The sequence below is a fragment of the Mobula birostris genome, chromosome 5 (assembly GCF_030028105.1).
Source record: "Mobula birostris isolate sMobBir1 chromosome 5, sMobBir1.hap1, whole genome shotgun sequence".
NCBI classification, from domain to species: domain Eukaryota; kingdom Metazoa; phylum Chordata; class Chondrichthyes; order Myliobatiformes; family Myliobatidae; genus Mobula; species Mobula birostris.
Genome location: NC_092374.1, coordinates 181,630,604 through 181,657,307, shown reverse-complemented (window position 1 = coordinate 181,657,307; position 26,704 = coordinate 181,630,604). Strand labels below are relative to the sequence as shown.

Sequence of the window (26,704 nt, the reverse complement as noted above, 5' to 3'; positions counted from 1 at the left end):
CACTGAGAGGCATTGATCGTGTGGATGCTCAGAGGCTTTTCCTGGGGCTGAAATGGCTAACACGAGGGGGCATATTTTTAAGGTGCTTGAAAATAGGTAGCGAGGAGATGTCAGGGTTAAGTGTTTCACACAGAATGTGGTAGATATGTGAAATACGCTGCTAGTGGCGGCGGTGGAGGTGAATACAATTGCATATTTTAAGAGACACTTAGGTACATTGAGCTTAAAAAAAAGTAGAGGGCTATGCACTTGGGAAATTCGTGACAGTTTCTAGAGCAGGTTACATGTTTGGCACAATATTGTGGGCCGAAGAGTCTGTAATGTGCTGCAGGTTTCTTTGTTTCCATGTTTATTCACATTCAGGGGATGATCCTGAGTCAACGTGTCATGTCATCTGAAAATGCTGTGTCCTGAAATGTAACAACGAGGTGTTTCCAATAGTAAATTCCCAAATGAAACACATATTTACTGTTTTCATGGACAATATTTCTCAGCCATTTTTAAGGCTTTGAGGAGATCCGGATGCAGCAAATCACGGCATCTTTCAAATCGAGGCACTACGACAAACAGAAGAGCTTTTGTTATGTGCTGTGATCAAATGATTATGCTCATATAGCAGCAGCAGGAAAACAGATGGCAAACAGAGACAGAAACCACAAAATGGACAAAACAGAGAAGATAATGTGATGGGTCTAAATTAACAACCATCCTCACAAATGTGCATATTGGATGGAATTAAAATTACAATGAAGAAAATTCAAACAAATCATCAAGTTCTGGTGAAACAACCATTTCTCAGCTTTCTGTTCAAGGAGTTCAGCAGAGGTGAGACCACCTCTTCCTCATACAAAATGAACATGATTATAAGATTTAATACTTACAGCGATATGTTGCAAGGAACAACGAGATGACAGTAACACCGCTGACTATCAGCGCAGTAGGTACAGTCCATGTATAAATGCTGGTGTGACAACTTTGTTCTGTAAATGTATAACATTGAATACACTGAGTTCACAATGGACATCTCACATGGGAAAATATAAAAACCTGCATTAATGTAGCTTTTTACTGTGTAAACTATTCCAGAGAATATCTCAGGAGCATTATCAAACAAAGCTTGATGCTGAATTATCTAAAAGAACATAAAAGTCTGCAGAGAAACAAACAGTCTGTTGGAGGGTTGATGAACATCTGTGGGGGAAAGGAACTGTCAACTTTTCTGCTTGAAACTGTGCATCAGGACGAAAGAGATACTGAGTATAAAGGAGAGAGGGGGAAGAAGTGAGACAGGGGCCATTTGCTGATTGATGCATCAAGGAGGGGTGAAGCATGAAAGGCAGATTGAGCAAAGTGGGGGGAGGGAAAGAGAGGGATGGCATTGGCAGTCAGATGAATGATAGATGGAAACAGACAGAAAATGAAGAGGCAGGTGTAGCCAGGTGGTGGGGCAGGAGGGTAAATGTGAAGACATAGAGGAGGGAAATAAGCTTTAACACAAATGCAACCAGTGCAGGAAAATAAGCAAGGAAGGGGATAATGGCAGCCATTAGGGGAGAGGGGATGAGCAGGTGGACACAAAGACTGATGGGGGAAACAGTGGTGCTGGATGATCAACAAGTCCTTGATGGGCAGAAGGGCTCGTTCCATTCTCTCTCTCCCTGTGACTCCAGCAGGATAATTAGTCTGGAAATAGCACTGCTGTGAGCTGGAATTGACTTTACGGAGAGAATGGCCTTCTGTGTCGCAAAGATATATGGGATTATTTCATGTACAATACCATGTAAGCAAGCACTGTTGTAAACTTACTGCTTTGCTGAATCTCCTCCATCAAAATAGTGACCAAAATGAGGATCACAATCATATCATTCAAGCAAGTGGAAGAATGAGAATCTATGGAATACAAATGATAATTGGTTTGGAATATATGATTTTATCTTCAAATCTGTAAATTTTATTAAATAGGCAAATTGCTCCATACCTTTCTTTTCTTGGAATTCCTCAGTAAACAAGCAGCTGGACTTCTATATGACAACTGGTGAAACAATGGCCAGAAGATGAACACCCACCATGCATAATGCAACAGTGGGGATAAAGTTGGCACCTGGAGAGCAAAGATTCAACAATATTGGCTGGTTATTCCTCTGGGAAATTAAACTGATGAGCAGTACCAAGAGAAGTCACAAGCACAGGATTACATATTTTATACACGTCTCCTAGGAATATTGGTGACTGATTTTGTTCTCTTTGACATTTTGCCCTGTGCTTCACAGCAGGTAAATCTTGTTCACAATAGGCACTACAAACCTAATCCATCTACTCTCAATAAGACCAGAAGACATGGGAGCAAAATTAGGCTATTCGGCCAATTGAGTCTGCTCCGCCATTCCTTCATGGATGAATTATTATCCTTCTCTACCCCAATCTCCTGCCTTATTTCCATAACCTTTGACGCCCTGACTAATCAAGAACCTATCAAAACCCACTGTAAGTATACACTATCACTTGGCCTCCACAGCCACCCGTGGCAATGAATTCCACAGATTCACCACCATCTGGCTAAAGAAATTCCCATCCTGTTCTAACTGGACGTCCCTCTATTCTGAAGATGTGCCCCCGGTCCTGGACTCACCCATTATGGGAAACATCCTCTCCACTTCCACTCTATGTCGGTCTCTCAATATTTGACAAGTTTCAATGAGACTCCCTTCATGCTTCTAAACTCCAGTGAGTAGAGGCCCAGAGCCATCAAACACTCCTCACAAGTTAACCTTTTCATTCCCGGAATATTTCTCATGAACTTCTCTTGGATCCTCTCCAATGCCAGAATATCAATTCTTGGACAAGAGGAACAAAACTGCTCACAATACCGAGTGTGGTCTGACTGATGCCAGACAAGCCTTAGCATTACACCCTTGCTTTTATATTCTGGTGCATTCGAAATGAATGCTAACATTACATTTCCCTTCTGTACCACAGGCTCAACCTGCAAGTTGACCATTAGGGAGTCCAGCACAAGTCACTTTGTACCTCTGAATTTTGAATTTTCTCCCCATTTAGAAAATAGTCTACACCTTTATTCATTTTACAAAATTGCATGACCATACACTTCCCTGGACTATATTCCATCTGCACTTTTCCCATTCACACAATCTGCTAAAGTCCACCTGCAGACTCCCTGCTTCCTCAATACTACCTGCCCCCACCCCACCTATCTTTGTATTGTCCACAAACCTGGCCAGAAAGCCATCAATTCTGTCATCCAAGTCATTGACATATAATGTGAAAAGCAGTCCTAATACTGACCCCTGCAAAGTGACACTAACCACCGGCAGCCGACCAGAAAAGGCCCCCTTTATTCCCACTCTTTGCCTCCTCCCAGTCAGCCAAACTTCTATACATGCTCGTATCTTTTCTGAAACATCCTGTTATGCAGCTGCATGTGCAGGATCTTGTCAAAGGCCTTCTGAACATCCACTGGCTCATCTTTGTCTACCCTGCTTGTTGTTGCCTCAAAGATTTTGAGAGGCAAGACCTCCAAATGAGGAAACCATTCTGTCTTTGGCCTATTTGATCATGTGCCACCAAGTACCCCAAATCTTCATCCTTAATAATGGACTCCAACATCTTCCCAACAACTGAAGTCAGGCTAACTGGCTTATATTTCTTTTTCACTGCCTCCCTCCCTCCCTCCTTAAAAGAGAGGAAGAACATTTTCAATTTTCCAGTCCTCTGGAACCATTCTTGAAAGGTCATTACAAATGCCCCCACAGTCGCTTCAGCTACCTCTTTCAGAACGCTGGGGCATAGTCTATCTGGTCCAGGTGACTCGCCTTCCGTCAGGCTTTTTATCTTCACAAGCACCTTCTCCTTAGTAATAGCAACTACACTCACTCCTGCCTCCTAACACTCTTGAATTTCTGGCATATTGCTAGTAGACTGACGCAAAATACTTATTTAGTTGGTCTCTCATTACTACATCTCCAGCATAATTTTCGAGTGGTCAGATATCTACTCTCACATCTCCTTTACTTTTTATGTATCTGAAAAATGAACTAATATCCTTTTATACTGGTGGCTAGTTCCTTTCCATCTTCTCTCTCCTTATGGCTTCGTTTGATTGCCTTCTATTGATTTTTAAAAGCTTCTCAATCTACTAACTTCCATCTAAACTTTGCTACATTATATGCCCTCTTTTCTTTTTGTACTATGTCTGACTTCCATTGTCAGCCACAGTTGCCCCATCCTCCCTTTAGAATAGTTCATCTTTTGGATACACCTATCCTGCACCTTCCGAATTGCTCCCAGAAACTCCAGCCATTGCTGTTCTGTCATCATCCCTGCTTGTGTCCCCTTCTAATCAACTTTAGCCATCTCCTCTCTCATGCCTCTGCAATTTCATTCACTCTACTTTAATACTGAAAGGTCTGACTTTATCTCCTCCCTCTCAAACTGTAGCATAAATTTTACCAAAGTGGAACATGTGCCTTCAACTTATACTCATGTAACCTGCTCAAAAAGGCCCAGTTTAGGTTTTTATCAGAATCGTTTGCTTTCAGATCTCATCATGGCCTTCAGATCTCGACATTGACAAGAGAGATGAATGCCAGAGGCCTGCTCTTGACATCAAGGCACCTTTGATGAGGCCCTTGCAAAACTGAAGTCCAGAAGAATCAAGGGTAAAGTATCTCTCCACTGCTTGGAGTCATAGGTCACACAAAGATAGATGGATGTATTTGCTCAAAGTCAATCATTCCTATTTTCAGACATTGTCTCAGGAGTTTGTCAGAGTGGTATCGGACATCAGAAGATTTGAAATCAGCATGTTCACTTATATTTGTAAGTCCTCAGAACATCATGCGACTCATGTCTGTATACACAGAGTGATGTGGCAAAGCACATTTGCACAAGACAAGAATCAGGCAAAAACCATCTCCACAAAGAGAGTCTAAGAGCACTGGAATGTCAATGTTTGTGGAACTGATGATAGTTTTTTCAGCTTTTGTCTGTCACCAGCAATACCAGTTTAAAATGTTTAAATGAAGCAGCCACACAAATACTTTTGCTACAAGAACAGGGCAAAGGCTGAGAATTCTGAAATGAGTTTTCCTACAAAGTACAAGTTGTGAATATGGTGGAACAGTGTTCATTTGTCCAGTTCAGTGTCAATCAATACAGCACAAAGCAGTTAGTTTCATTGATACCCATCCACCATTGGAAACATTTGTGGCTCCCACCAATGATTCTTGGTGCAATGTGTATGACATAATAATTGGCTGTGGCTATTTTTACTCCACTAGCAACCTGCAAATCTGCAACCTCTACCACCAGGGACCACAAGTACATGGACACACTCCTACTTCCAGATCCCCTCCAAGTCATTCATCATCCTGAATGACATTCTCATGCACTGATAGTGTGACGGCCACACTGAAGATGACACCAGCATCACGAACATGACACAAGCTAGAAATGGACTGAATGTCAGAACATTGAAAAAGATTCAGGAGCTCACTCACACCAGTACAGGAGTGAGATGTTGGAATTCCCCACCCAGTCAGTATTGTTCAAAATCCTTAAGTTCAAGGTACATTTATTGTCAAATTATGTATAACATATATAGCCTGGAGATTCATCTTCGTGTACGCTGCCACAAAACAAAACCTTAAAAGAATCCATGAAAAAGCCCACAACAGGGAACATCAAACATCCAATGTGCGGAAAAAAACAAATCGTGCAAACAATATAAAGAGTAAACAAATAACATGTGGCAAATTAACCACAGCCCTGAAAGTGAGACCACAGCCACTGGACAGTTCATCGCTGAGGCAAGTGCAGGGGGTCAAGACTCCGGCACCTCACACCCAAGGATAATAGTGAGAAGAGAGGGAGACAGGTCAGATGCTGGCAGATGGAACCGCAGCACCATAGACATAGGAGCAGAATGAGGCCATTCAGCCCAGAGTCTGCTCTGCCCTTTCATCATGGCTGATCCAATGTTCCACTCAGCCCCAATCTCCTGCCTTCTCCCCATATTCCTTCATGTCCTGAGCAATCAGGAAAGCAACCTCCGCCTTAAATTTACACATAGACTTCACCTCCACAGCTGCATATGCCAAAGACTTTCAAAGATTCTCCACTCTCCGCCTAAAGAAATTCATCCTCGTCTCCATTCTAAAAAGAATACCCCTCTATCCTGAGGCTGTGTCCTCTGGTCCTACACTGTCCCAACTCATCAGTTAATAACTCATCAATTAATAACTCATCAAGGGTGATTAATAAGTTCGTGTCCTAAGGTAGAAGGAGATGAGTTATTAACTTCATATTTTCTGCATAATCACTCAAAGAGTTGAACTGCATGTGCACGTAACAAGAGCTAACTCCTCCCCTTCTACCTTAGGCCACGAACTTATCAATCAACCATGCTGTGGACACTTTCTGGAGGTCCAAGATCCGTATGCTCCATGACTGCTGCACTAAGTGTGTAAATGTAGGAGAGGACTATGTTGAAAAATAAATGCGCTAGGTTTTCTAAAATTGACTCCTTGCACCTTAGGCCACGAACGTACCAATCACCCCTCGTATAGTGCCTACTCAATACATATATATAAAATCCTTATTTATCTCCAATGTCTTCTTCTGTAGTTGCTCAACCTTTCAGTATGTTTGCCGAGACTTCTACTAGTACCCATGATTCTGAGAATATCTGGTGAACGGTTATACAAACAGGATGCATCTGCTCTGTTACTGTTTCTCGGTCTCCTGATTTACGATCTTGCAAAAGAAGATCACCTGTCACTTGTAACCATAGAAGCTTGTTGAATCCGCAGTTTGATTTCATTTCCTTTCCTCTAACAGACTTTTATCTCTCTTGCTTAAAATACGGTTGGTTTCTTTTCCATCACACTTTGAGGCTGTTTGCCTGTGGCCACAATTACTGTTGAGGCATTCGGGCAGAAGAGGCTCATCAGCCATGGTTGGCAGCTCATCTAGGAGAAGGAAAATTCTGATCTCAAACTTGCGCTGCCTTGCAGCTATACCCACTCATGGGGAAGGAATCGGGAATGAACCCTGAGGAAAAAATCCAGAGCTGGAGTTCCTAAGGTGATCCCACATTGAGTCCAACACTGACTGGCAAATCCTGCAATACTGTTGATACCAAACTGTATCGGCCTCTGCCATTCCTTGGGTTCATCAGATACATGGAGAGAGAGAGTTGCTACATTGGCAGCAGCTTGCTCTCCATATCACACTGCCCAGGCTTGCATATCTAGACAGCTAGACTGCAACATCTATGGTCGATCTTGACCAACAGAGGCCTCACTCATTCCCTGTTGAAGCAAGATCCATTGCTGTGCATGTTTAGATTTCTCCTCACACTGGGCCTTCTACCGTGGGGATATGGGAGGAAACCAGAGTTCCTGAGGGAAAATCTATGCAGTCCCAGGGAGATTGTACAATCAGAACTCAGGAAACACCAAGAGGTCAGGACTGAACCTGGGTCTCTGGAACTATGAGGTAGCAGTACTTATGTCAATCAGTGGCTTTGTGGCTCTTCTTCAGCTGTGACCAAACTCTGAAGCAGACACTCTAGATTTCTCCTCCCTCGTGCCTTCAACACAAAACTCCACTCATAAGCCAGTGAGATCGAGGACCGATTTCTACTTCAATTCTATTAGTTCACACAGGCTGCTCATCCATAAATTTATTGTTCTCATTTATATATTATTTCCAATCTTTAAACTTAATTTGCATCAGACTCATAAACAGACACAATTTGAATTACATCCTCATTAACAGAAACTATTGGATGTGAGTGGTGCTGCCTCCTTTATATTACATTGCCACTCTTACCAAGTTCTCACACTTAAAATAGAAAGAGTATTGTGAGCACCCGGATTGATCTCTTCCTGATCAATAGTGTCATAAAGTTTATATATAAATGGCTTTGGGTTGTGGGGCACACACACACACAAATGCTAGTGGCCAAACAGCTCTCACAACGTACAGGCAGATATTATTTCTAAACATCCTAGACATAATGAAGTGATAGGGTTTACTATTTGTGGATTTACCTTTAATCCCAATCCAGGAGGCAAGTGCAACAAAGGTAGCAGCAAGAAATAGAACTCTGTAAATCATCAAGCTCAAAGACGTTGTGGAGATACAATATGAAAACAGTTCAAATCCACTCTCACCCAAGGGGACCTACTATTTCCTGTCTACTCTCTTTCTTTTAAAAGATCTATAAAAGGTTTTGGGAATTTCTTTGATCTGTTGCTCAAAGGCCATTTAATGCCCCCCTTTTGCACTCAATGGTTTTCTTAATAGCTCTCGTAGTTCCTCTATAAACCTCAAATTTCATAATAACAATTTGATAACAACCTGATAAAATGCCTCCTTTTTCTGTCACTCATTCAGTGATTCCTTCAATGCCAGAGGTATAACAGGCAGTAACTAACTTTGGTAATGGATACTGAAATCTCCCAACCTTTTCAACATTTGACACATACCTCGCTTTGATTTCTTCTCCAAACACCACAGAAGCAATGATCCACCAAGATATAAAAAAGAAAATACCAGCCCTGAGATCGATGCAATAATAATTATAGAGTCTTCACTGGAAATACCTGCAATTAAAATATTTACATAATAAATTACACAGGACTGGCAAAAGTGACCAGAAGTGCCCCAACATCAGTCACAACCCAACTGTCGCGTTGAATTTCTTTAGGCAGTGAAAATGCCAGTCCTGCTTGGGTCTGGTTTTCAAGGTTTCAAACCCACAATGATTGATTTTTCTTTTTTGAGCAGGTGAATTACTGTCAGAAACAGTTGCCATTCAAAGCAAGAATGGGTGGTGTACATGATATTCTGTAACTGCTGCATTAATAATATTCCATGCACTTAGTTTCGCAGTGGGTTCAGTCAATAATCTACGGGTATCAAAAAAAAACTTAATAGCATCTTTCAAATTCCAATATATTCCAAAAAGTTCCCAGATGATAGAATACCTCAAATGCAGTCACTCTTGCAATGTGGGACTTGCAATTAGAACTCAATGAAGTTCAATGTGAAAAAACAGAGAATCAACTTTGTGACTATCGGTTGAGTGATATGTGTCTCTTCTGAAATGAGTGGACTGGTTATTATTATATCTCATCCACCCAAGCAGAACAAACAGGATCTCAACTAAGCATTCATTCTCAGAGAACACTTTGTTAGCCCTCCTGCAGGTTTTATCTGGGACTGTGTGCTGAAGGGACACTACAGATTCTCAGGGAACTATAAACTAGAACTGTGGGCATTTCTGTTGGGAGCAGGTCCCAAGGACTGGGAGCAAGTTGACAGTTGATGGAAAGTGGCAGACAGTGACTCTTGAATCACACTGCAAACATGGTGGGTAGGAAAGGCCCTTCCCCATGCTCTGTGAACCCATGGGTCAAGTGGTTGGTGGCTGTGGATTGGCATGAGAAACATTTGGATCAGAAACCAACTGGAATTCAGAAACTGCAGTGTTGTAAAATCAATAACCACTACCTCACTCAATCCATTTCACAGAACAGCCCAGGCTCCAACGACCCCAGTAAAGAATTTCTCCTGATCCTTCCTCTTTCTGAGTGACAACTAATTAACGATCCTGTTTCCCAGCCAGAAGTTACCCTTCCTCACCCTGTCAAAGCCGTTTTTAAGTCACGGTAACAATTTCATTAAACCTGCTGTGTGCTGTCCTTGATACAGTGTGATTTAAACAGGCTGCATTGCAAAGTTCACAAAGATCATAAAGTTTGCTCTCAAGAGGTCATCTACATCTATAGACATCTACATCTAAATCTATATCTATAAATGAAGCTTACCTGGGAGATTTATGGTGTAATTTGCCTGGTCAGAGCTGACAGGATTGGAGGCAACACAGGTGTATGTTCCACATTCACCTGTCAGGTGAGTCAAGATGATGAGGCTTGTGTTTCCTTTAATTAACCAGTGACGATGGGAGATTTTCCCTCCATTTCTCAGCCACTCATATTTCTGAGGATTTCCATCAACCTCACAGGTGAGTTGGATGATGTAACCAGGGGCACTATAGGTCCTTATAAAGTTTTCGACAGCTCATCTAGAGGAAAATATATGAATGAATTATAATATTTCATTCTTCACTTCCAATTAGCTCTCACTGGTTAAGATAAGAAGAATCCTGCATTTAGATAGAATGATCACTCATCCACAGATCTAACTGAAAACGGTCACTCCCAAATTTACTGCTATTTTAACTAGATGAGAGCTAATAAAATGTTGAGGTCCTGAACGAGTGGAATTGGTGAACTGGATTTAAAGAAATATTTCCAAAATGGCACATCACTTTGTCAATAATGCACTGCATTATGTTGTATTGGGTGCAGAAGAATCAATAATATGTTTGTAACAAACTCAAAGATTCAAAGTACAATTATTATCAAAGACTGTATAAATGGTTACTTGGGGAAAGTAATGAATAATTATACCAAATTTATTTTGAATCCCATGGAGCATGTGGAAACCTTCCAATAACCAGGCGGTTCTTTTCTTTTTTTTCTCTCTTTCTTTCTTTTTAGGTAGGACTATATATGGGGGGGCGGAGGGTTAAGGGGAGGGGGGGTGGGTAGATTTTATCTTTTCATGTATTCTTTTTGAAAATTTAATAAAAATTATATTAAAAAAAAGACTGTATAAATTATTCAACTTGAGATTCATCTGCTTACAGGCAGCCATAAAACAAGAAGTGTGAAAGAACCCAATTTAAAAAAATGCCAACACCCAATGTGCAGAGAAAGAGGAAAAACTAAACAAACCATACAAACATTAAAGCCATCATCAGCATTCAGAATTAAATTGAGTCCACAAACCCAGAACCCGGAGCAGTCGGAACAGGCCCATAGGCTTAGTCTCAGTTCATCACACAGTGGGGCAAATTGGCACCAAGCTCACAGACACCAAGCCTGGAGCAGCTGGGCCCACGCTGGCTGTTTCTAAATTGGCCTGGTGCTTCGATAGATCCAACCTCATTCCCAGTTTAAAAGGATGGGATCCGAGACAACTCCACTCTAAGCTTTCTCTGCTCTCTAGAACTCCCACTTCATCTCGAACACGCATCAACTACATTCTGATGCCGTCTCTCACCCGCATGCCTCGACCCGCGGATCAGTCTCATATTTTCTCACCTCTTCATTGTTTGTGGTGATCATATCCCACAATTTTCCACACAAAAATTGTTTATTAATGGAATATTTTGTCATATTACTGGCTTTGAAAACTGCCAGAAAGTTGTCACCCACCTTCAGTAGTGCCATTTTAAACTGGAATTTAACTGGGTCAGAGTTAACTCATTGAAATAAGAGTTTCTTCTCAGAGAGAGTCCTTTCTGTCATTGATATCAGGTGAATAAACACATGTCTGAGCACTGACAGCCAACTCTCTCCATACGAAATTGTGATATTAAACTAATGCAAATAATATGCCTGACAGAGGTAAAGTTTTAACACTAGAGTTGGTTCTTTGGGAATGCAGTTTACATAGAAATATCTCTAATATAAGAACTTTGCTTTCCCCAATGAAGATGACTGATGCCAGGTTCCTTGGTCTATTGATGAACATTGGGAGTGGATGGTGGGGGTGCTGCACCCCTCGATCATAGCAAGGACTAGGCCTCAAGCCTGTCTGCAGCCATGCAGGAGAGAGACATCCGAGTTGGTGCTGCTCTCCAGTGTTCGCTCAGCAGGAGATGAGCAGTATACTGTTCGACTAGACTGCTGCAACATTCATGGACTTCAACTATGTACTTTTTTCTCTTTGTGACTGTATTTTACTGCTATCTTATATGTACGTTGTGCTGTGTGTGACTGTTGTTGCTGTGATTTGCGCATTGTCCCTGGAGTAACACCATTACATTTGGCTGTATTCATGTATGACCGAATGCCAATTGAACTTGAATGTACAGTGTACGTCCTCCATGTTGCTGTGACAATACTTGTTAACCCATGGAGAAAGTGATATAAAATCAGGGCTGTTGTGCAGTTTCAGTTGTGGAAGCATCATGGAATGGGAACAAGGGTAGGGGGATAGTGGAGGGTTGGTACTGAAGTAGGCAGGAGGGAAACTTCAGGCAAGAGTTATGGAAATTTGATTCATGGGGAAAGTAGAACTTAATTGTACATGAGACAGAATTAAGATTGCGGTCATGACAGGGTATCAGTGTTTTGGTCTTGTTCTTTGTTTCAATGCCGATTTAAAGTAGGAGACGACAATGGTCAGACCAGCCCTCGATCAGGAGCACATTGGACTCGAAGGTGTTATGATCTAATTACTGAACAGAGCCACTACCATTTTGATAAGCAAGGCAGCACTGTGTAGATCATGTTTTTTGATTTCTCACATGCCTTCATTACCACACAGCCCTCATTGCTGGGGGAAAGCTCCATTCCATGCAGATTGACACTTCCATTGTATATTGGATAATGGACTACCCAACTGGCAGACCAGTTAGTGTGGCTTCAGAGCTGTGTGTCAGACACAGCTATAAACAGCACCGGGGCCTCACAGGGGACTGTATTGGCTCCCTTCCTGTTTGCCCTGTATACCTCGGACTTCAGATAAAACACTGAGTCACGTCATCTGCAGAAATTCTCTGATGACTCAGCAATGACTGTATAAAGGGAAGACAGGAGGATAAATAAAGGAAACTGGTGTTGGACTTTATAGAATAATGCAGGCTGAATCATCTGCAGCTCAAAGGAGATGGTGATGCACTTTCAGAAGACCAAGCCTGCTCTGCCCCCTGTTACTATTGATGGTGAGGATGTGGACGTGGTGGGGACCTACAATTACCTGGGGATACACCTGGACACCAGACTTGAATGGAGCATTAACAGAGGCTGTAGGCAAGGGCCAGGATCACCTTACTTTCTAAGGAGACTGAGGTCCTTTGGAGTATACCTGCCTCTCCGTCACACGTTCTACCAGTCTGTTGTCAAGAGTACAATTTTCTACGCAGTGGTGTGCTGGGGCAATGGCATCAACACGGGTGATGCCAACAGATTCAATAAACTGGTTAGAAAGGCTGGGTCTGTTATAGGAGTCAAACTGGACACGTTAGAAGCTGTGGAAGAACAAAGGATCCAAAGGAAAACGGAAAATCCTGGCATTTCTGAACAATGTATCTCATCCTCTGCATGCCACCTTGGCTGAACAGAGGAGCATTTTCAGTAATGGACTGAGAGAACTGCGCTGCTCCAAAGAGCGCTATATGAGGTCATTCTTACACTTGGCCATTAGGGTCTATAATGAGTCAACCTGTAGCCGGGGAAGTGATGACCCCTTGTGTTAGACTGTTTAAGGTAACTTTTTAAAAATTTATTCTTCTAACTTCTCCTCTAATATTGTACATCTGTGCACTTGTAATGCTGCTGTGACACTGTAATTATGTCTATGATATGGTCGCATTGTTTATTCCAGGGTCCAGCTGATTGCGCTTATGCTGGCCGGTTTAGCAAACAGAGCGGCAGACACCCTGGCTGAAATCTGGAGGAAAACACACACAGAATGCAGAGGGGGATCAAAAAGGTGAGGAAAGAGGACCAGGTCGAGACAACAGAGACTTACGGAGAAGAGGAGTTATACGCCATGTCTTCCCTCCCTCATTATGGGCAATATGAGATCACTGGGTAATAAAACGGATGAGTTGATGGTGCTAGCCAGGAGTCAGAGAACATTTTGGGAGGGTAGTGTTATGTGTTTTACTGAAACGTGGCTGCACGAGGACATACCCGACCAAAACATTTCCATGGAGGGCTTCCAGACCGTTCGAGCTGACCGGAAGTGCACTGAGAGCGGTAAGCATAAAGGAGGGGGCTTGCTGTTCTGGTTAACAACAGATGGTGCAATCCTGGTCATATTACAATCAAGGAACGTGTTTGTAGACCGGATATTGAACTTTTTGCTGTTGGACTCCGGCCATATTCCACCGAGATGCAACACTGGGCATCGTGGGAGGTTGTTCCTGCCTGTGGCCATCGAGCTTTGCAGCTCCTCCCGTGGAAGGTCAGACACCCTGAGCCAATGTGCTGGTCCTGGACTTATTTCCATCTGGCATAATTTGCATATTGTTGTTTCATTGTTTGTGGCTTTGTATTGCTATATTTATGCTCTATTCTTGGTTGGTGCTGCTGTAATGAAAGCCAATTTCCCTTGGGATCAATAAAGTATGTCTATCTATCTATGTCTATGTCTATCTATGATCAATAAGTATATATCTATTGAAAAGCGACTACGATAAGCACTTGCAGTTAGACTGCGCATCACCTTCGTGCATCAACTCCGACACCCCTGGAGCAACACGGTCCATACCAAGTCCAGCTCCTTCAGTTTCTCCACCAACGAGCAATTCATGATGGGATAGACCTGCAGAACTTTAAATTATTAATGTCCAGTAGTGACTTGCAATCATAAAAAATATATTTAAAAAAAGACAATATTTTTGGTTGGTCCCTGGAGACTGGTGAGTGAACAGTTGGGCTGCAATGCTCATGAATGCAGAGACCAATGTCTCAAAGTCTATAGTTCCCTGAATGTTGAACATATATCATTAGGTTTGGTGAAGAAGCTGAATGGTATGCTTGCTTTCATAGGTCAGGGAACAGAGTACAAAAGTTGCGATGTTAATTTGCAAACTTACAAAACACTGATTATTCTGCACTTGGACTACTGTGTGTATTTCTGGTCACCACACTATAGGAAAGACATGATTGAGCTCAAGAGAGTGGAAAGGAGATTCAACAGGATGTTTCCTGGATTGGAGGAATACAGTTATGAGGAAAGATTGGATAAACTTTCTTTCTCCCCCCTTGGACTTGAACGGTAACCTGGCAGATGGGATTGGAGTAAACAACAGAAAGATTGGCATAGATATGATGGGCTGAAGGGCTTGTATCTGGGATGTACAAATCTATGATTAAAGAGCTGCATTCATTTACTAGTGTTTTTTCCAATGGGTGAAGAAATGAGTTTTGTTTGCAATGAAGGCAACAATCACAAACCCCCTTGTGAACCATTCTAGAGTAAATGGGCAAAGTATTCACCAGCATCAGTGCTTCCAAAATATACAAACAAGTAAATACTTACAGAAGAGAAGCAATTCTACTGTAGTTGTTCTTCTCTCATCTACATCAAAATTATAAACACCTTGATCCTCAGGTTTTATCCTGTCTACCAGCAGACAGCCAGTAGAAGCGTTAAACTGTAAACGGGATCTGAATTGTTCATATGGTTCCTCCACAGGTTTATCTGGAACGTGATCCAAAATAGTAACAGGGCTTTTGTTGCTGCCAGTGAAGGTCCAGAAAATTTCACTCCTGCTGAGATCACCTTGGTGTTCAGGATCCAGAAAAACTCATGAACCAATGGTCCCAATTACTTCCTTACTCCTCACTGTTTGGAATTAAAACAGAAAATTATTCTGCTGATGTGAAATACAAATACCTTACAACACAAAAAGAGAACATCAACTTGTTTTTGAAGTAACTGTGTATCTCTGAAGACTGCAGTAGATAGTTCCAGAACGCTTGACAGAAACAGGCCCTTCAGCCCATCTAGTCTGCACCACACTATTAACCTGCCTCGTCCTATTGACCTACAGCCGGACAATAGCCCTCTAGGCTCCTCCAAATTTCTGGTTGGAAGGTTAATTGGTCTTTGTAAATTGTCCCATGATTAGGCTAGGATTAAAAACTGAGAAATTGGTGGGCAATGTGGCTCCAACGGCCAAAAGGGCCTATTTTATGGTATATCCCAATAAATAAATAAAAATTAATAAAATCTTCAAGAGAACCAATTTTATCTCTTACCATTCTTTTGGTCTTAATGCATCTGTAAAATCCCTTCAGATTCTCCTTCACCTTTTCTGCTAGGACAACCTCATTCCTTCTTTTAGCCATCCAGATTTCCTCAGTGTTCTCTTGCATTTCTTCTACTCCATCAGTTACCATTGTGCTACCATCAAAATTGGCCTTTCCCCAAGTGTGAATCTTACCCTGAGGAACAGACCCATCCTTCTCCACAGACTGGTTTACATGGACTCTGACAAGGTCCAAAATGGAAGACTGGTCCAATGCTTTAGGGCCAGTAGGATCCAGGACAGCTTGGCAAATTGGATCCAATACTAGCTTGGTAATGGAAGACAGACTGATAACGGAATGTTGTTTGTGACTGTATGCCTACAACAGAGCGATCAGTGCTAGGGCGCCCACTGATTGTAATGTATGTGAATGATCTGAATGTGAATACACAATCAGTAAATCTGCAGATGACAAAGGTCAGTGGAGTTGTTAATAGCATGGAGAGTATGCTATGTGTTGCTCAAATGGGCTGAGAGATGACAGATGCAGTTTCAAACCTGATCAGAGTGAGTTAATGCATTTTGAGACTACTAAGGCTAGGACAAGCAACATAAATGATAGGTTCCTCAGGAGTATTGAGAAACAGAGGAACATTGGTTTGCAAGTCGAACTATTCTTGAATTTGGCAGCACAGATAGGTGATACAGTTAAGTATATGGGATACTGGCTTATTTTAGTGAAGTCTTCAATAAAAGAACAGGGAAGTTATGTACAACTTTATAAAATATCGATCAGACCTGAACTTGAGTATTCTGTGCAGCTCGGGTCACCATAGTACAGGGAGCGGACGATCTGACTTGCCGCAGCTGTCACCTGCTTTCACAGCCACTGAGATCTAACATTTTTTTAAAAAATCAGATTCACTGCTGAAGACTTATTTGCTGACGCGTTTTCAGATTCAGTACAGGTTACTGGGCCCTCTCCGGCATTTTGGGAGAAGTTTCACACATTTCACCTTGTATGACTGTTCTGTACTTAATCTGTTGCCTCACTTCCATGAGAAAAAGGCGAGCATGGACTTGATCAAGGTTCATACCGCGGTAAAGCATAGTTGAAGGCTACCTCATCATTCACACCTCTGCCGTATCTTTCAACGAGGAGTGAAATCATGCGAGTAAAACTTAATTGCTCTCCTTACTTCCCCTCAATTCTTAATTGACATCCCTTTGAATAAATTCATTTTCAAGCAGAATGAAATGTTCCTATTATTGGTCTGTCACTAATATTCTGACTATATTGTGCTAATATGATGAACTGATAAGTGAGGTTTTGGGCCTACGGGTTCAGATCTGAGGACTTATTTTTGGTTTGCAATGCTCTTTGCTTCAGTTGTTCGTATGATATTCCCCCCTTTTCTCTTTCACTTGTGCATCAAGTGCTGCTCTTTTATTTTTTTTTAATTGAGATCTTTTGGGTTTCTTTCTTTGTGGCTCCCTGCAAGGAAGCAAATCTCAAGGTTGACAAGAGAAAATCTGCAGGCGCTGGAATTTCAAGCAACACACACAAAATGCTGGAGGAACACATAGGTCAGGCAGCATCGATAGGAAGAAGTATAGATGAAGTTTCAGGTCGAGACCCTTCGTCAGGACTAACGGAAAAAAAAAGATAGTAAGAGATTGAAAGTGAGAGGGGGAGGGGAGATCCGAAATGATAGAAGAAGACAGGAAGGGGATGGATGAAGCTAAGAGCTGGGAAGTTGATTGACGAAAGGGATACAAGGCAAAAGGATCTCAAGGTTGTATAATTTGTACATTCTTTGATAATAAATGTTCTTGAATCTTGTCAGCCATTTAGGAGCTCAACCCAAATCCTATTCCTGCATTGCCTAAATGTTTTCCCAATTAAGTGGCACACCAACCTGTATTATTGTTTAATGTAGGTTGGCTGTACTAAATTTGCAGAGTAAAATACGAAACCCACAAACTAATGGCAGCTAATGTTGAATAAAACAAATCAACTTGAAATGACTTTTAAAACCGATACCTTACAACTTTGGACTGAGGCTACAGCTGCTCCTGACAACCAAAGGATAAAGAACTGATTTCCTACACTGAGGGTTTAGCTGGGGAAAGTAACACCTTTTAAAGAATGAGAATAGGATTAGTGACTGAAAGCATGGAAACATGATCAGATGAATCTAATCCGTCTAACAGATTAAAAAAGCTAGTCAAAAAAGCTAGTTAAAAAAGCTAATTATTGGGCTTCTTTCAGGCTGAAGATTTAGGAACAAAAATGTAAGAACGACTGAAACCTTTGAAAGGGCCGCAGGATGGCTGAGAGCCCTCTTTTATTAATTTCAACACGAGAGGAACAAGTATGACCTGAATAAGCAAGTTGGATTCGTAGGATATCATAACAAGCACAGCTGGCATGAATACTGTGTACACAACAATGGCGGAAAGAAATGAGGCTTAAAATCTATTCATGTTCAAGCATTTACTTTCACACAGGTATGAAGACAACCACACTGACGGCGGGTTGAATCACGCAAGGGGAAACGGGCTATAATGTTGCAAAAAAAAGAGTAAATCCCAAGACTGGAAATATTTCAGAATTCAACAGAGGGCCAGGAAGGAAAGGGAAAGCAGAGCACTAGAGTGGCCTAGAGAGAAGCTCTTTGTACAATTGAGGAATTATATGCAGAATTAAAAGGGCTAAAACCTAACTGACTTATTGGCAGCTTGACAAGTCCTGCTGTGAGAATTATTTATGAACAAAGAAGTTTTTTTTGATTGAGAAAGCTGCTCTGTCTACCCGTATCACAGTACACATGTGATAATTTGCTAATAAACATTATGTACTTGTAAGTAAACAGTGTTTGACAATTATTCCCTGGGTCTGAACCTAAAGGCCTCTGGTAGAGAGGCAGATCTTGGCACAGCAGCGAGCAGGGTCCCAATATGTGGTTGACCCCTCGCCAAAACTGAATAAGTGGACAAACAGACCGTTGGGGTGAATCAGAGACGAATGGGCCCAAAAGGTAAGCTTTAACCTTGGTTCCTCTCTGCTCTCTGACGACTCTGTTTGTTCCCTCATTTTGGCAGGGAAAATCCACTGACGGAACCAAAGGGAATAAAGAGGATGGGCCGTTCAAGTCCCCCAGAATAGTAAGTCAAGACGGGCGGTTCAAGTCCCCCGGAATACGATGGGTGTGCACTTAGACAAATGTCGTTCCAATTGTCTAAACATTTGGGAAAAGACAATTGTCCTGCAGGAGGTACATTTGATTTCAATTTAATACGGCAGGCGGAACAGGGAATATGGAAAGGGAAGGCAGGGAAAGAGTAGGGTCGCCTGATGGGCTATGATGACAAGAGGCAAAAATAAAAGAAGACAGACATAAGTCAAATTGTTGGACCGATAACACTAAGCCAAGAGGGATCGGCGTACGTGATAAAAGAGGCAATCCTAGCAGTCAGCAAGAGTTGAGAGTGATTTGTGAAGAATGGAATAAGGGACAGAAACAGACAAAGGAGACGGGGAAATAAATTGTTTCAGAGACTGCTGTGTACATACATCTATTGATGCTTCTGGACACATCTTCAGTGATGTTCCTGGAATCATCGGGTGTTTCGGATCTTTCAACATCATACAACCTCCTCCAGGTGACCCAGCCAGGGCTGATCAGACCCCAGCTTGTGTCCAGATGGCTAGCTACTTATGACTCCATGGCTCCCCTCTTTTGAGCCACAGCCATCTTGAGGACCTTTCTGCACCATAGGTGGTACTGCGGATGGCTCTCCTCTTCCTCTCTCCCTCAATGCCCAAAATGCTGAAGGCTCTAACTAAAGAACGGGCTACGAATCCACTACAACCAGCCTCCACTGGGAGACACCTCGCTCTCCATCCAGCCTGCTGACAGTTGCTGACCAGTCCTGTGTACTTATACTGACCATGGAAAAACGAATAAAGGGAAAAGGGAAACGGAAAATAAAAATAATTCTGGGGTAACCCACCTCTATCCAGACATACGGACCGATTCCCCAGACGACACTGATGATGATTGAGAATGGCTAAGGCGACCTAATAATCCTGCCGTACTATCCACAGCTACGTCGGTACCTGTTCTACCATGGTCAAGCTCCCCACACCCATATGGTTCTCGCCCTGTTAACCCAGTCACCAACTCGAAAATCATTGCATCGCCACCGACCGATGTAGTTACATAGAGGTTACATAGAATAGTACGGCACATTACAGGCCCTTCAGCCCACAAAGTTGTGCTGACACTCAAACCCTGCCTCCCATATAAGCCCCCACCTTAAATTCCTCCATATACCTGTCTAGTAGACTCTTAAACTTCACTAGTGTATCTGCCTCCACCACTGACTCAGGCAGTGCATTGCACGCACCAACCACTCTCTGAGTAAAAAACCTTCCTCTAATATCCCCCTTGAACTTCCCACCCCGTATCTTAAAGTTCCTCCAGAATGGTTGGGAAGCCCGTTCCCTGTTTCTGCCTGCACATGCAGTCAGGCTGGACCTCTCCCGGACCGGAACCCTGAACAAGGGCCATTGGTTTTACCGGGACCGATACAGACTCAGCATCAATTGCCCATGAGGACTGTTCCTGACTCACAAGCCAGAGTGGCAGGACAAGCACCTACTTGTCATAAGGGGGCGTTGGGAGCAGACCCAAATGCAAGACACAGACACTGAAGCACTAGGAGCAGGACAAGGGTTATCAAGAATGCAAGGGGAGTCAGGAAGAAATGACATTGGACAGGGACATAGGATACAGGGCCTGGGCAAGGACTTGGACTAGAAAAGCGGGACCAGGACAAACAACTTGGAACTAGGAGCCTGGGCTAGGATTCCGAGCCAGAGACTGGACAGGGTCCCGGAACCTTGGTCTCGATTCGGGCTCGGACCCCGGATCTAGGTGAGGACAACTCGTGGCTACAGGACTGGATGTGGAACTCCTGCACAGGACGAGAACACAAAGCCTTGACTTGGACTGGATGAGGTTCTTGGACGTGGTGTGGACTGGACGAGAGACTCCTGGACAGGATGAGGGAACTCCAGCACTGGGCTGGGTGAGGTATTCCTGGGCAGGATGTGGCTCTTGGACTAGGTTTGGCTCGGCCTCCTTGGTTTGGTTCCTCCTTGGGAACAGGACTTAGGGCCAGGGCTCCACACAGAGTCAGGACCCCTCCTTGGGAACAGGACGTAGGGCCAGGACTCAAACACGGAACACAGAGCCAGGACCCCTCCTTGGGAACAGGACATAGGGCCAGGACTCTACTAGACACGGAACACTAAACATGAGGACACAAAGAAACAGCTCCAAAGCCAGCGATAGATTGTTCCTTATCTTGACACAACAAGGCTCCTGTCTTTCTCCGGAGGATTAACTTGATGGGGAATTCTGACGAAAAGGCAGACGAAGATAGCAGGCGAGGTTGCAGGCGAAGATTCAGAAGGAAGGTGTAGGGAACAGTCCAGCAGGGAATCCTTGGTTTGAGAGGTGATATGTGCCAGTCCAAAACAAGAATCAGGTGCCTCAATTAAGGCACCCAATGGAACAAGGGAAAACAGGAAAACACAGAATAAGGAATCGACGGATCAGACCGTGAACTGGAATGCGGACTTCACGGACCGGACCATGACACTACTATGCAAATCCATAAGCCCTGGATCGCTTCCAAACCCTGTAGTATATTGAATGCCGCCCCGACAGAAAGATCGACCCCCAAGGGTTCTGTAATTATCTAAGAAATGTCCTGACTATTTATTCCGTTAACTCCCGAGATTTGTTCCCTCTGGCTAAGGCTGCCTTTACACCATCTGATCAGACACAATTCACCACTCGGCTCCAACATGGCAACTCCGACCAGTTAATTGCGACCGGGCAAACTGAACCGCGGATGACTGAAAATATATTGGACACCTTGTCCCACGATCTGCCCTCTCCATAGATGGTAACTAAGGTCTTAGAGTGTAAACCCAGGAAAGGTGAGACTCCTGATGATTTCCTAGAATGCTTTAATGTCGTTTATTCTGCACGATTGGGAGATCCGCTGTACGCAGCAGGGAACCTGTCCCCACACTGCTGTGTTCTTCTCCTCCTCCAAGCCCTGCCCTGCAAGGTGGCCGACAGGGTTAAAGTCAACAATATGAACTGGCCAGAATCCACTCAACCTTCAGAAAGCCATTTAAAATTAGTTAGTAGTTCACAAAGACAAGTTATTTCTAGGAAAGCTGTAAATCAGATAAAGAGGTTCATTATTTATCATTGTAGTTGTATTAACAATCTGTGGCCTTGTCAGAAAGAAATGTCATAGTTCAGTCTTTCAAAGCAAACCACAGAGGCCACCTGAGGGGAAAAAGGTTCATTTAAATTTTAGTACATAACATTTCATTGGGTGGCTAGAGCAATCTTCTATATTTTAATTTGTTTCCTTTCCTTGTGAGGAAAGGTTGATTTTTGATTTTGTCCAATTCTGAACAAATATAATGACACTACATTATACTTTAAAAAAAAATTTAGTGTTTCAGTTTGGCAGAAAAAAAATTATTTGTTTTTAAAAGGTTTTGTTATCAAGTGTGGCATCAATATAGTACAGATCTTAATAGGCCAGAAGGTACCAGATTCAGCTCTTGACCTGTGCTAATTAACCCCCATTGTTAATACACTACTCCAACTCAGATGCATAAATTCCTTGGTCTTGTCAGTTTACACTGCACTAGATATGAGGTCCCTCCCCTGCAGAACCCCCTTCTCCATTTCCCCCCCTGTTCTACTGTGAACCCAGCCACCTTTTCAGAATGCCCACCTGAGCATCTAGATTCACCACCCCATGACTGTACAACAATAAAATCACCAATTGACAGAAGTCCAACCTGACATGACTGATGTCCCCCTCGTTAACCCGGAATTAGTTTTCTATGTAGATGGGAGCTCCTTTATAGGCAACCAAGGCCAGCACCGTGCAGGATATGCTATTGTTTCCGACACAGAAACCGTGCAGTCCGCTTCCTTTCTTTCTCCTCACTTGGCGCAGCAAACTGAACACTTTGCACTCACTGCAGCATGCATCAAGCCACTGGGAAATCGGCCAATATTTTTATAGACTCTAGATATGCCTTTGGAGTCACTCATGACTTCGGACAACTTTGGAAAGCTGGAGGTTATGTCACCTCCTCTGGTAGGTCCATCATTAATAAAATTTACATCGACAACTGCCATCTGTCTTCCTTCACAATTGGCCATTGTTAAATGCTCTGCACACACTAAAGGTACGACTGAGATTGACCGTGGAAATAACAGAGATGATTCAGCTGTGAAGCAAGCTGCCCTTACCAGAGCACTAATTGTTTCCCAAATGACGAATTGCCAGGGAAAAACTGAATCCCCCACTTCCAAATCAAAGGGTATGCCTGGAACTGAAAATGTTTGTGTTTTACAGAGAGACACCTCTGGAAAAGAGAAAGCCTCCTGGGAAACACTGGATGTTTTTATTCTGACCGAACACCTCTGGCTTACTCCTGCCCGTCAGGTCTGCGTACCTGAAACTATACCTGGCCATATTGTAGATTTTGTACATAACGATACTCAACCTGGCAAGGAGAGAATGGCAAGACAACGTTTGGAATCACGGTGGAGCCCGGACCCAGAGAAAAGCAGTAGAGAATGTTGCTTGACGATGTCTGATATGCCAAGACCACAATCCAGGAAAAGGCACCCCATGATCAAAGAGATATACCCCTTTGCCAAGGTACCCTTTCTGCCATCTCCAACTCAATTTTATTGAAATACCGTGCATGCACCATTACAAGTATTGTCTTCTAATTCTTTTAGTAGATGGATTGAAGCATATCCCAACGCAGATAACAAAGCAGATACCATGGTGCGTATTTTGTTGAAAGAAATCATTCCCAGATTGAGGAACTGAAGAAAGTTGTATCTGACAACGGCTCTGATTTTATGGATGAGATTAATACCCAATGATGCCAGGCTCTGGGTATTAAACAGACATTCCATTGCCCCACAGACCTCAGGCCACCAGCCTGATTTAAGGGGCTAATAGGATGCTGGAAAACAAACTGGCTAAACTAGGACAAGAAACTGGTAAAAATTGGCTCAAAGAGCTACCAATAGTCTTGTTCCAGATGAGAACTCATTATCACTTCAAACGTGGTCTGTTGACGGACGAAATAGTATATGGCAGACCGTTAAGAACCCCTTGTAAGTCTACCTTGCCGACCACAAAATTACCTGAGATGGACCTGAATCAAATGTCGAATGAAATTATAGGGTATATCCTGGCACTATCCAAACCTCTCCAAGTCTTGCATTCGCAAGTGAAGAAAGTCCACAGGGAATGAGAGGAAATGGAAAATAAACATCGATTTTGCCCAGGAGACTTTATTCTCGTAAAGAATCACCTTAGAAAGAAGCTTGAGCCTCACTGGAAAGGACCCTACCAAGTGTTACTGACCACTCCGATGGCACTCAAACTACAAGGACTTCCAAATGGACATATCTAGGACACGTCAAACGTGTGCATTCATGACTAAGCTATTACCGTCTATACTTGTAATCTTAAGCACTTGTGTTGTAGTAACCAAGCCATACACCTTCCTGTCCCTTTGTTATAATTATGCTGGGAAAGCTAACTCATCTGCCTGCTGGGTGTGTGCAGTAATTCCTCCCAATGGGAAGATAGGGGTTCCCCTAATGGCCATTCCGCTGAGCAGTGAACAATGGTCAGTCTGTGCCTTTTCTGATGACACTCACACTAGTGAGGCCCAGAATTACACCAGTGATGTGACTGGAGACTGTGGGTGTCACTGCTTTGATGGTTGGTGCACTCATCCCGCTGGAAAACACCATCCAATGGGGAGGTCAGACATCATGGCCCTCCACCATTGTCAGATCGACCAACCAGCGAGTACGATCTGCTAATGTAATTTCAAAGGTAAGGGGACTTGCTTTCTGGGCAATAGCACCTGTGCCATTTATTCAACAGCCAAGCCACCATGCCCCCTGAATGGAACTAGACACTAGACACTAGAATACCACAGCACAGTACAGGCCCTTCGGACCTTGATGTTGTGCCGACCCATATATTCCTTAAAAAAAACGTACGAAACCCAGACTACCCCATAACCCTCTATTTTTCTTTCATCCATGTGCCTGTCCAAGAGGTTCTTAAATACCCCTAATATTCTATCTGCCACCACCATCCCTGGTAAGTCATTAAAGGCACCCACAACCCTCTATGTAAAAGAACTTAGCCCTGATGTCTCCCCTAAACTTCCCTCTCTTAACTTTGTACATATGCCTTCTGGTGTTTGCTGTTCATGCCCTGGGAAACAGGTACTGGCTATTCACCCTATCTATGCCTCTCATAATTTTGTAGACCTCTATCAAGTCCCCTCTCATCCTTCTACGCACCAAAGAGAAAAGTCCCAGCTCTGCCTCATAAGACTTGTTTTCCAATCCAGGCAACATCCTGGTAAATCTCCTCTGCACCCTCTCCATAGCTTCCACATCCTTCCTATAATGAGGTGACCAGAACTGAAGACAGTACTCTAAGTGTGGTCTCACCAGAGATTTGCAGAGTTGCAACAGGACCTCTCTATGTTTGAACTCAATCTCCCTATTAATGCAAGCTAGCATCCCATAGGCCTTCTTAACTATCCTATCAACCTGTGCAGCGACCTTGAAGGATGTATGGATTTGAACCCCAAGGTCCCTCTGTTTGTCCACACTCTTAAGTAACAGACAATTAACCCTATACTCAGCCTTCTGGTTTGTCCTTCCAAAGTGCATCGCCTCACACTTATCTGGATTGAGCTCCATGTGCCACTTTTCTGCCCAACTCTGCATCCTATCTATATCCTCTTGTAACCTTTGACAACCTACAGCTCCATCCAGAACTCCTCCAATCTTTGTGTTGTCTGCAAACTTACTTACCCATCCTTCCGCCTCTTTATCCAGGTCATTTATAAATATCACAAAGAGCAGGGGTCCCAGGACAGATCCTTGCGGCACTCCACTAGTCACCGACCTCCAGGCAGAATACTTTCTTTCCACTACTACCCTTTGCTTTCTTCCTGTAAGCCAATTTTTTATCCAAACAGCCAAGGTTCCACTGATCCCATGCCTCATGACTTTCTGAATGAGTCTCTCGTGGGGGACCTTGTCAAATGCCTCGCTAAAATCCATGTAGACAACATCTACTGCCCTACCCTCATCAATTTCTTTTGTTACCTCTTCAAAAAACTTAATTAGGCTCGTGAGGCACAACTTTCCCTTCACAAATCCATGTTGACTATCCTTGAGTCGACAGTGCTTCTCCAAATGCTCATAGATCCTATCCTTAAGAATCCTTTCCGATAGTTTGCAGACCACTGACATAAGACTCACCGGTCTATAGTTCCCAGGATTCTCCCTATTACCTTTTTGCCATTCTCCAATCCTCCAGCACCTCCCCTGCAACCAAAGAGGATTCAAAGATCATAGCTACTGCTCCAGCGATTTCTTCTCTCAGTTCCCACAGCAACATCCAGCCCTGGGGACTTTCAATCTTGATATTTTTAAGAAGATCCAACACTTCTTCTTCCTTCATCTCCACATTGTCCAGCACACGGACCTGTTCTATTTTGACCTCACCCTGATCAAGGTCCTTTTCACTTGTGAATACTGAAGCAAAGTATTCATTTAGGACCTCCCCAACCTCCTCCACCTCCAGGCACATGTTGCCTTCTTTATCCCTTAGCGGCCCCACATTTATTCTTGTCATCCTTCCGTTCTTCACATACACATAGAATGC

The 26,704-nt window shown here is 43.1% G+C and overlaps 1 long non-coding RNA gene across 2 annotated transcripts in view; it reads right to left on the bottom strand.

Annotated features, from left to right (window-relative positions):
* Positions 1 to 696: 696 nt before the first annotated feature.
* The window catches only part of LOC140197389 (uncharacterized), a 41,238-nt gene continuing 15,230 nt past the window's right edge, over positions 697 to 26,704 (bottom strand). The window contains exons 1-8 of one of the 2 annotated variants that reach the window (XR_011885943.1): positions 22,767 to 22,829; positions 15,151 to 15,456; positions 14,332 to 14,430; positions 9,855 to 10,111; positions 8,511 to 8,627; positions 1,979 to 2,101; positions 1,807 to 1,890; positions 697 to 980 (exon numbers count right to left, since the gene is read on the bottom strand). This is a non-coding gene — a long non-coding RNA (uncharacterized lncRNA). Of the gene's footprint in view, positions 981 to 1,806; positions 1,891 to 1,978; positions 2,102 to 8,510; positions 8,628 to 9,854; positions 10,112 to 14,331; positions 14,431 to 15,150; positions 15,457 to 22,766; positions 22,830 to 26,704 lie in introns of those variants that run through there. The other variant, XR_011885942.1, reaches the window with a different exon arrangement.